This window comes from Arvicola amphibius, chromosome 17 (assembly GCF_903992535.2).
Source record: "Arvicola amphibius chromosome 17, mArvAmp1.2, whole genome shotgun sequence".
NCBI classification, from domain to species: Eukaryota; Metazoa; Chordata; class Mammalia; order Rodentia; family Cricetidae; genus Arvicola; species Arvicola amphibius.
In genome coordinates this window covers 3,347,850-3,359,096 of record NC_052063.2, presented here as the reverse complement: position 1 = coordinate 3,359,096, position 11,247 = coordinate 3,347,850, and the positions used below count along the sequence as shown (strand labels likewise).

The 11,247-nt window shown below is 49.8% G+C and overlaps 1 protein-coding gene across 2 annotated transcripts in view; it reads left to right on the top strand.

Moving 5' to 3' along the window:
- The first annotated feature begins 2,193 nt into the window (after window positions 1-2,193).
- The window catches only part of Txnrd1 (thioredoxin reductase 1), a 39,552-nt gene continuing 30,498 nt past the window's right edge, over window positions 2,194-11,247 (top strand). For both annotated transcript variants that reach the window (XM_038314446.2, XM_038314445.2), the window contains exons 1-2: window positions 2,194-2,345; window positions 3,662-3,782. The gene's annotated coding sequence lies outside the window, so the exon portion shown is untranslated. The remainder of the gene's footprint in view (window positions 2,346-3,661; window positions 3,783-11,247) is intronic.

Sequence of the window (11,247 nt, the reverse complement as noted above, 5' to 3'; positions counted from 1 at the left end):
GGAAAATATGCCAGGGTGCAAGGACTGCTGGGAAAGTATGCCAGGGTGCAAGGACTGCTTAGCAGGGCTGAGGATAGATTCGAGGTTTGTGGCCTTGACTTTTAAGTGGAAATCACTTTTATTCTCCAAGTGTTTCTCCAACAATGCTTTGCTACCTAAGTAGGGTACAGACTGTGTGGACAGCTAGCATTAATAAGAGTGGGTCTTAGCCGGTTGGTGGTGGCATGCAGTATGCGCCTTTAATCCCAGTACTGGAAAGGCAGAAGCAGGCAGATCTCTGTGAGTTCAAGGCCAGCCTGGACTACAGAGTGAGTTCCAGGATAGCTCGGACTGTTACACAGGGAAACCCTGTCTCAAACAACAACAACAACAACAACAACAAAAAACCCAAAAAACCAAAAAAAAACCCCAAAAAAACAAAAAAAAAAAACCAACAAAAACAAGGTCTTGACTGTGCCATTGAGAAACTTGAATTTGATCTCAAACAAGGGTTTGCTTTCTCAAAGTTCTGAAAGAGAAGATCTGTAATTATTAGTAAGGTACTTGGGGCTACAAAGAGGGGAGGGAAATTAATAATGGGTGAGAATGAGGGAACCCCACCCAGAGGAGGTGAAGGAGTACAGACTACCCAGGCTTTTAGGGAAGGAAGACAAGAACACAGGAGCTCAGTCAAAGGTGTTTACAGTGTTAGGTTAGAACGTGAGCCGTGGTGGAAGTCCAGGAGGGGCTTCTTCCCTTAACCTGTAACTACATCACCGGAATAGCATCTCTGTATCTCCCCCCAAAGGGGAAGCCTTCCACTCACCTGTGCTTGTTTTAAGATTTGCTTATCTTAAGAGCAACGGGAAGTTGGAACAGCTCATGTAGTCTTTTCCAGGAACGTTGTTAGAAAATTTCCCTTGATCTCCCTGACGGTCCCTGTAAGGCTCTGTCAGTGTGGAGCTATTGGAATCCTATCTTCCCCACATCCCGTTATTGGTCCAACTTCAGCGATTTAAAGCCGCTCTCTACCCCAGGCCATGCTCTTGAAATTCATAGCACTGTCTATATTTAAGAGTGAGGTGCTCATACTGTATGAGGTGAGCACACTGTATGGACTGTCACTCTATGGACTGCCTGAGAAAAGGCAAATAGAATGCATAATGCAGAACTTGGTTGGGAGGAGCCAGGGCTAAAGCTTCCTTTTCTGGGCATTTTCCTTTCTTGGGTCCTTACAGATGCTGTCCTGACCACTTAGGAGCTGAGAAGCAGCTGGTCACAGTCCCCGCACCTCAGAATCAGGGGCGGCACTGCATGAGAAGTGTGTGGGGTGGGAAGTGTGGGAGAGTGTTGGGTCAGCCTGCCTGGTGTGTGTGCATTATACAAGTTTCTCACTTTCACCTTAGAAGAGCCTAGAAGGAATGTAGGAGGCCACCCAGGTACCAGGAGGTGTGGCTTCAAGCAGTTAGGAGCCAACAACCCTTTCACCCCGTTCTCTTTCCACCCTGGCATTAACCAGAGGCTTGGGTCAAACGCTTCATTCATCCACCATCCACCGAGCAGTCTCACTGACCTAGGGGTGGGGAGGCGCCACAGGCCCTGGCCTTTGGCAGATGCTGGTGGGGCGGTGCCAAGGGCTAAATAAACTCTCAGTTTTCCTTAAAGTGAATAAGACAGCCCCACGGCTGACCGGGACCAGGAGGCAGTGTTGTTAGGAGAATTAGTCACCTCTTTTCAGGGTTAGTCAGGCAGAAGTAGACAGCGCTTTAAAAACCCGGGTAACTTGAGGGAATTACCAATTTGACTAATCCAGTGCCTCAGGGCAGTGCGTCCCTAGCTTCGCTGTCAACTAGTCACTTTTGGAGTTTTAAAAACCTAGTTGCCAGGGTCACAGCCAGTACCGAGGACGTCAGATCATCTGTGTGGGTGCCAGGCGTCAATATTTCTAAAGTTCCTCATGTGACTAGGAAAGACTGGAGAGCAGCGCCTAGGGCAGAGGCCAGCTGACTCAGTTCACGCTCACTCGTAACTCGGGTCTGGTTCCCAGCATTCTTTGAATTGCAGCCGCCGCTTTGGGTCGGGGGCGGTTCTGAGCAGCAGGATGTGGTACGGTCCTATTAGGAGCTGTCACTTTGCCCGAGCCGACGGGGACAGGTTGCCAGGGCTGCACGAGGACTGGATTTTTGCTTTGTCATTCTGACACTGGTAGTTCACCCGCCTCCTAAGAGCAGGGCGTGGCTTCCTGGAGCCACTAGGAACCCGCCGCTCTTTATCCTCAGTTTGCTTCCGTCAGGCCTTGCATCCACGCGGGAGGTGCGGGACTCCGCGGCGCGAGGAGAGCTGCTGATTGCTTCTTGCTTGTTCACGTAAGCTCTCTGTCAGGGAAGCATAGCTCCAGGGTGGTGGTTTGGAAATGCCCGGGAGGGGGACATTTAATGTGTGTCCGAGAGGGCTGGGTCTCCCGCGGGGCAAGCTAGGGGAAGCTCTTGGCGGGGTGCAGAGGATGGCCCGAGTCACAACGCGTCAGTATCTGGGACTTGATGTCTGGTCTTTGGCAACTGGTGACTTGCAGGCTCCCAGAGGAAAAGGGTATCATTTGCAGAGCAAGGATCTTGATTTATACATAAATGACAGTGCGAGGAATATCAGTGCGGATCCGTGATAATATAAAGAAATTGCACACCTTTACAAATGGTTTCACAGGCAAAGTCCTAAGAAACTCCTTGAAACTGTCATGTGTATGCAATGTTTTCCAAGGGCCTTGTCCTTCTTGACCCAGGCTGTTAAACAGGGTACCTAAGACTGCTACACAGCCCTTCCCTAACTGAAGGAGGCGGTGCAGGCTAGCGTTGAAGCGCAGAGACTGTCCTGAGTGGGTTTGGGTCCTGCCCCCACTGTTGACAGGATGCTCGAACTGTGCAAGTTGCTTGGCTAAAAGCAGCTTAGTTTCCCTACCTGTGGAAAGACGTGGTAATACCTACCTTTAAAGTATGTGTGTATACACACACACACACACACACACATATCTCATATAGAGATGACATTGTATATATACATATCATAAATATATAGCACTATGGTCATGTTAACTGTTGGTATTGGTACTGAAAACTATTCTTTTTTTTTTTTTTTTTTTTTTTTTTTGGTTTTTCGAGACAGGGTTTCCCTGTAGTTTCTAGAGCCTGTCCTGGAACTAGCTCTTGTAGACCAGGCTGGCCTGGAACTCAGAGATCCGCCTGCCTCTGCCTCCCGAGTGCTGGGATTAAAGGCGTGCGCCACCACCGCCCGGCTGAAAACTATTCTTTTAAGGGCTGGTATCAGTGTAGCTGTGGGCTCCGTTTTTAATTGTCCCAGACTAAACCGAGTGAGTTCACCCCTTAGTGAAATGGGACCATCCTCCCCTGACCTCATCCAGAGTGTGGATGAACCGCGGTTTCAGAGTCCAGGAACCCTGGCTGTCGCATCCTCCGGGTGCAGTGTTAAAAGCCAGACCACAATGGGACGTGTTAGTGCCCTGTGGTCGCGAGGTCGGCGTGTTTAGCCGCCCTTGAGAGCTCTTCGGAGTTGTGGCGGCCCTGGTGGGTCGGAGTCCGCCGGCGGGAGTGCCCGGAGGGCGCGCGGCGTCCCGGAAGCCCCGCCCGGAGGAGGAAGGCTCACACGGCCGCTCTGCTTTGTGCTGCAGAGGGCGGCGGGGCCTGCGCGGCGGCGGCGCGGGTGCGAGCGGAGAGAGGCGGCGAGGCAGGCGGCGAGCCGGCGGGAGGTGCGAGCGAGCGGCGGAGGGTCGCCATGGTCCAGCCCTGAAGGTAGGAGCCGCGCGCTGCGCTCCCCAGCCCCGACTCCGGATCTCCAGCCCCCGGGCCACTAGAGGCTACCGACCCACGTGCTTAGATCCCTGAACCGGGAAGCAGAGCCTAGCCTTTTCTTTTAAAGGGACCGTTCAAAGGACCCTTTGCTCGGGTGCCCCCTCCTACAGCCTTCAGCGGCAGGGTGAGTGGCCCTGGGGAAGTCTTGAGAAAAGGGTTCACCTTCCTCTTTAATTCTCAGAGGCACGGGACACCCCGAAACCCCAGGTTCCGAGAAGCAGGCAGGAATCTCTGGGTCAGACATTTCTTTTTCTAGCCCAGAGTTAGCAGCTGAGCGGGTATGAAGGAGTGGAGCTAGATCTACTCTCCAGCCTCAATCAAGTATGCCGGATATCTCTTCTTTTTCACTTGGGTGGAGGGGTGGAGCCCAAAGAATCACAAAAACGCACGAGGAGACACCAGGTAGTGTGTGAAGTCAGAGGGCACCATGGAGTCTGTTTCTCTCCCCCCCCCCCCCCCCCGTGTGGATCTTGGGGCTCAGACTCCAGTGTCCATGCCAGGCAGCAAGTGCCTTCCCCTACGAGCCGACTCACCAGCCCTCACAGGAGATATGCGGAAACCTTGCTCTCTTAATCAACACGAGGCCTGCTAAGTGTAAAAACATTTAGGTGGATGTGTCGCTAAGAAGGATGCTAACAATTGATTCACGTTTTTACTTAGTCTTTGCTTGCTTCCAAAAGAAACATACATTTTTGAAGAGTGAATACAGGGTCTGGAGCTGGACTTCAAAGACAAACGGCAGATGGATGGAAACTAGTTAAGGGAGATAAAAGGCTTCTGCCTTTGGTTCAAGCAGTTGTGTTACTCAGACCTTGAGTTTGCAGGGAAAATCACAGAAAGACCGTGACGCGTCTTCATGGGGTAACCCCCCTCTGTTGTAAGTGCATATCGAGAAGTTGTAGTCATTGGTTTCTGCGTGACATTATTCACGCTCTTGATTCTGACGTCGGTGGGAGCAGAAATGGCTTGTACACTTTCATACTGACGGTGACTTGCTCCTCTGACCGTTCCAGTGTCCTGTACCCATCAGTTTCAGGCCTCTGGTGAGGATCAGGGCAGTGAGCGGAGTACGTGCTTACGCGCCATTTACCACACACAGAGGTGGTGTGTTTCGTGCTCTCTTTGGGTCTCAATGAGTGGCGCTAAAAACGGGAGGAGGCAGAGCAGGTGAGGCTTGGGGTTGCCACAGTGAGTATATTATAGGCGACGAGGGAGGGAGAACTTTGGAAGGACCAGGTTGGTACACTGACTGCTTCTAGAGGAGTCTGTGCCGATGTTTGTCCTCCCTCCCTTAGTGTTTGTGTGTGCACACGCGCGCATGTGTGCCAGGATTGAACAGGGCGGTAAACATTCTGGGTAAGTGCTCTACCACAGAGCTGTAACCCCAGGGCAACATTTTAGTGTTGTCTGAAATGCTGGGGCTAGAACCCAGGGCTCTGCGCTTGCTTAGCCACACCACATTCCTAGCTCTTTGTGTTGTTGTTGTTTTTTCTTTTTTTGAGGCAGTCTTCCTATGTAGAGCAAGCTGGCCTTAGAGTTATGAATTTTCTCCTGCCTCTGCCTTCTTGAATCCTAGGATTACAGGTGTGTGTCACCAAGCCTGGCAGCATTTTATTTTATCTTTAGGAGGAGATTGCAAGAAGATTGCAGAAGTGTGTGTGTGTGTGTGTGCGCGCGCGTGTGTGCGCGTGTGTGCACTAAGCATGGTATGCATGTGAAGGTCAAAGGACAACTTGTGTGATTCCACCATGAGGGCCTCAGGGATCAGACTCACATGGCCAGGTTCAGCTACTGCCTTTCCACACTAACCCATTTCAACAGCCCTGGCCCAGCGTTTGGAAACCACTCCTGTAAATGCTTCCCTTGGTGGCTCTGAGAAGAAGCAAAGTGGGTGAAAAGGTGCCCCTTGGGATGCAGCTGGGCATAGCTACGCCTTCAGTAGTTTGAGAGAAGAGTCGTGGTAAAATTAAAATTGGCCACACGAGGCTCAGTTTCTGGATGGCAGTAATAGAAGACCTGACAGGCAGGCTCAAGCATTGTGACAGTCACGGGAAGATGGGCCCAGTTGTTTTCGTGTTGGGGTCTCCAGACTACCCAATTTAGCAGCAGCCTGGACACTTTCTGAGAAGGGTATGGGTTTCTTCTTGCCTGCATCACCTCAAGCATCTCACTCAGGCAGGCCTCACCCTCCAAAGGCTCCTTCCCTAACCTGCCCGGGGCCCATTTCTTGATTGCTGCTTCTTGCTGCCAGATGGGCTTTCAGGATAAAGGGCTCACTTTTCAGTGCGGTGTTATGTGCTTTCTCCAGTGTGGTTTTCTTTTCCTCTCTTCCTCTGCCGAGCTGCTGTGGGCCCCTGGGAATGGCCATACCTGTAAGTCCCTAGATCTCTCTTCTTTGCTGGTTTGTCTCCATCTCTTCCTGGACAGCCCCGCTTTGCCACGTGACTACCTGTTCATTTGGCCACATTCATTGCCTCTGTGTTTCCACAGCACCCCATATTTCCTTATTTCTGGAAAAGGAGGAACCCTGCCAGAGATAATTCTCTGGTTTACTTGTCAAGGGAGAGAAGTAGGCTTCCTTTATGTGCCTGTGTTTGCAAGGGCATATGAGTACTTCTTTCTAGATGAATACACCTTAGTGGTAGTAACAGCGGTTTGTGTGCCGGACTCTTATGCTCTCGCAACTGCCCGATGAAGGATCTGGAGTGATCCAGTGTTCAGATAAGGAAATGAAGGCCTGCAGAGTTCCAGGAGCGTGCCCAGATCACACGGCTGGCTACCAGCCGGAGTTGGAGCTCTGCTCCCTGAGACACATGCCTGCTCCTGATCTGATTCTCGGGTTGTGATTCGGGAGGGAGCCCGTGCAAACCCCAGTCATCCTAACATAGTTCCAGCACACGGTAGGCCTCCATTCATTAGAGGTTTGCTGGGTGAGCCTTCATTCCACTGCGCCCACTCAGTCAGCAGGATGTGAGCCTTTGCGTGACGATGTGTCTTCCACCTGCCCTTTAGCTCCTCATGTGCATTCCATAAATGAACACTCATCCTAAGTGGCAGGGACATAAGGGCTCCCTTATGGGAGTAGTTGACGTTGAAGGTTCTGGTTTCATTGAAGATGGGTTGGCAGACATGAAGCTCTGAGCTGCTCAGCACTGGTTCTCAGTAGCACATTGGGAAATTGAGACTTTTTGTATCTCACAGTCAGTGCCATTAGCATGGCATACAGGTGAGCCTTTCTTGGTCAGGAAGAAAGTAGCTGCTGAAGCTGCCGTATCAGGCACCTCTGCTGTCGCACCAGGCTAGGTGTTAGTGTGTTATCTCTAACACAGATCTGTACAGTAGTGTATACACTTAAACCTACTTCTGATAGTTGGGCACTGCTGGTGCATGCCTTTATCCCAACACTCAGGAGGCAGAGGCAGGCAGATCTCTGAGTTTGAGGCTAGCCAGGACAGTTCCAGGACAGCCAGGGCTACACAGAAAAACCCTGTCTCAAAACTGGTTAGGCTTACAGTGCAGCTCAGTGGCCTGGCACCCACAAGCCCTGAGTCCAATCTACAACCAAAAAATGTCTCCTAGCAAATGTTTTTCTATAATTAAAGAAGAAAAAAAGGTCAGCAATGGTATTTTGAGACTAGAATACCCAGTAGACTGCAGTGTGGAAACTTGAACACTCCTCGAGAGCAGTAAGGGGATGTGTGTTTTATATGTGGGTCGTGCAGAGTACAGGGCCCTAGGGGCCGGAGTTCCAATGGTTGTGAGTCATCCGACATGGGCGCTTAGGAACCAAGGGTCCTCTGGAAGACCAAGTGCTCTTCACCTCTGAGCTCTTTCCAGCCCTCCAAAGCAGGTGAGTTTTCTATGAACCCAGTTCAAGTCTTCCTCCTCACATAGCCTCACACCCAGGGTTTCAGCTCTTGTGCTGCTGGTCAGAGTGATTTTTTTCGCTCTGAAGTGTGTGGGTTGTCACTAGCTTATAAGTGTCACGGAGTATGCGTTGTTACCACAGAGGAAGGTGGAGGTGTTCTCTGTTCTGTGCCGTACTGTCTAGGCGCGAGGTATTTAGGGTGACTTGGCTTGCGTTTTATCTTTTGCTTTTGCTTCCTGAACGCACTGCTACCTTGTGTCTGGGAATCTGCAGCTTTTTAGTAGCGTGTGTGATTAGTAGGTGTGAGGCTCGGGGTTCGATTTCCAGTACTGTAAAATAATATAGTCTGTTTTATTTGAAAGAATAGTTACTCAAAGTCCCTTGGGGGCACTGGACTTCTGACGACTTGTGAAGTCCAGGGAGTCATTCATGAGCACACAGACCAGCCTCGCAGACCAGCCCCCTTGTGACCCTGCCTTGGAATGGCTGTCAGGAGTTTTGTTCTTTTTTTTTCTCTATTTTTTTTTTAAAGATTTTATTTATTATGCCAGGCGGTGGTGGCGCATGCCTTTTATCCCAGCACTTGGGAGGCAGAGGCAGGGAGATCTCTGTGAGTTCGAGGCCAGCTTGGTCTACAAGAGCTAGTTCCAGGACAGGTACCAAAGCTACAGAGAAACCTTGTCTCAAAAAACAAACAAAAGATTTTACTTATTATGTATACAGAATAGACAGTGTTTTGCCTGTATGGATGCCTGTGTGCCAGAAGAGGGCAGCACCAGATCTCAGGCCTTCCTGTGCTCTTAGCATCCGGGCCACCTCTCCAGCCTCTCTTCCTGGCTCTAAACATAGTTTTCATTAGTTGAAATCTTAGTGGGTTTTCTTTTTTTTCCCTTCAATTTTTTACAGTGATTTTTTTTTCTTCCTACTGATTGGTATTCTCTACAGTATTCTCTACCCTCACTGACTTTGGAACCTTGAAAAGTAGTTTTCCTTTCTTGCTTTTTTTTTTTTCTCATTTTTTTATTAAAAATTTCCATCTCCTCCCCTCCTTTTTTTTTTTTTTTTTTTTTGGTCAGGGTCTCAAGTAGCCGGAGCTGGTCTCAGACTGGCTCGGTAGCTCGAGATGACTTTAATTCGATCCTCCTGCCTCCACCTCCCGAGTGCTAGGATTACAGGTGTGCATCCCAATACCCAGTGCTCAGGGTCAGACCCAGGGCGTCATGCAATCAACAAGGACAACTGCCCTGTGTTCTCAGCCTAAAAACATTGTTCTTTTCCTAAGACCGTGGAAAGGAGATGATAGCTTTCTATGTAAAAGTGTCTTTGAGATACGTTGGAATTGTAGTAAGTACTGGCTCCTAGTTAAACACACCGATTGATTATGTAATCTTAATTCTATACTTGAGTGATTATGAATTCCCGCCTCACAAATGGCGGACAGTGGTGGGTTGAAGTTTAGCCCCCGTCTCAGCTGATACCAAGTAGGATAGATAAAGATTGGGAAGGAGGCTTTTCTTCCAGGCATTTTTACAGTTTAAATATGTGTACGTCTGTAACTGTTTCTGTGGATGTGTCCCATGCGTGTGCCGGTCACTGAAAAGGCCAGAGGTGGCTGGATCCCTGAGGTGGAGTTCCAGGCCCCCGTGAGCCTCAGTCCTCTGGAAGAGCTGCAGTTGCCCTTGACCCCTCCAGTCCATTAGGAATATTTTTAAAAATTAATATTTTGGTGTGTGTATCGTGTGTGTAGGCATGGGTACCATGATCATGTGTGGAGTTCAGAGGACATACATGTGTAAGGCATAGGTACCATGGTCATGTGTGGAGTTCAAAGGACATACATGTGTAAGGCATGATTGCCATGGTTGTGTGTGGAGTTCAGAGGACAAGTTAGTGTCCACTTTCAGTGGTTTGTCTTTTTTCAAGTTTTATTTTTAAAAGTGTGTGTGTGTGTGTGTGTGTGTGTACACATGTCCTGGAGTCCAGCTCCAGCGGGGTTCAGGTCCCACAGAGAAGGTGTGGAGTCTGTGGGTGAAGGAGTCTGACCCCTGAGAAACAAACCAATAAGAGCATTTTCCATTCTTCAGAGGGCGTCCTGTCGTTTCCTCATTGCAGGCTGTTCCCCCAAAGGGACGGTCCTCACATCTTACCCTTCTGATGCCACCAGTGTGTACTCCCATGTGTGGCAGAGGGGCATCAAACCAGTCTAACTTCTTAATGGAATCTGCTCCCCAGGAGGGCAGACCAGATCCCGCCACTCATCCCGTAAGCCCCTAATCGTGGGCACCGTTCTGTACTTACCAACTGCACCCTTACCTAAGCGGCCTTAGGCTCTGGGTCTGGACCTGTTCTTTCTCTTGATGGTGTGTTTTTCTCTCTGGGACCTGAGTGCCCAGTTAGCAAATCTTTAACTTCCCTACTCCTGGTGTAACGAGAGGGAGGGAGTGACAGGGATTTTTTTTTCCAAAGGAATATTTTGTTTAAAGAGACTGCGTGGTATATATTCTTTTCTTTCACCAACATGCACCCGAATTTCCCAAAAGAAAGGGCACAAGGACCCCATTAAAAATGAAGGTACGGTGCTGGAGAGTTTGGTCCGCAGTGTTGAAGTGCGGGAACTTTGTCAAGCGGAAGTGGTCATATCAAGCCACGCAGTCCACCTGACACACAGTCCACCTGACACACACATGTGCCAGGACAGGCTGGAAGAGAGGGTAGGAGCTGGAGTTCCCGGCCGTGGTTGTGAGTGACCCCATGTGGGTGCTGGGAGGGCTCTCAAACCCCGAGACATCCCTCCAGCTCCAAGGAAGTATGTTTTGTATATGCTAGTGATTTTTCTAGCCCACCTTCCTGTGTTTTTTTGAGACAAGGTCTCACAGGCTGATTGAACTCGTAGGGCTAGAAGTTAGCGCTTATTCCCTGGGAAGCACAGGGTTCGAGTCCTCTTCTGACCTACTCAGGCACCAGTAATGTCAATGGTGCACATACACACATGTAGCACAATGCTCTTACATACAAAATAGCACTTTTTTCTAATTTAAGGAAAAGTTTGTCCTTGGGTTTTCCAAGACAGCGTTTCTCTGTGTAGCCCTGGCTGTCCTAGAACTTACCCTGTGGTTAAGGTGTTCAGGGTGGTCCTGAACCCAGAGAGTTGTCTGCCTTTGCCACGGGGTGGTGGTGGTGGTGGTGCTACATTAAAGGTTTGTGTCACTGCACCCAACCCGAGTGTTTCTGAGTTGCTCCTGGATAAAAGAAATCATTGCACTTTGGAATAATTTAGTACAGGTATAGATGCTATTTTCCTCTTCATTACAAAGTATCTTGCTTGTCCTACCTGTCTCCCTGCCCCCTCCCCAAGGTTTAGGTAAACAATAAAAGGGGGTGTCTAACAGTTGCTTATCCCAGACTCTGGACTCTGGGCCTGACCCAGTGTACGTCCCCAGTCAAGCTTTCTGTGGTGTTAAGTGGGCAAGAGCCTGTGGCCTTTAGGAACACAGTGCTCCTTAGGTTGTTACCCCTCTATGTCCTGATAACCTGAGC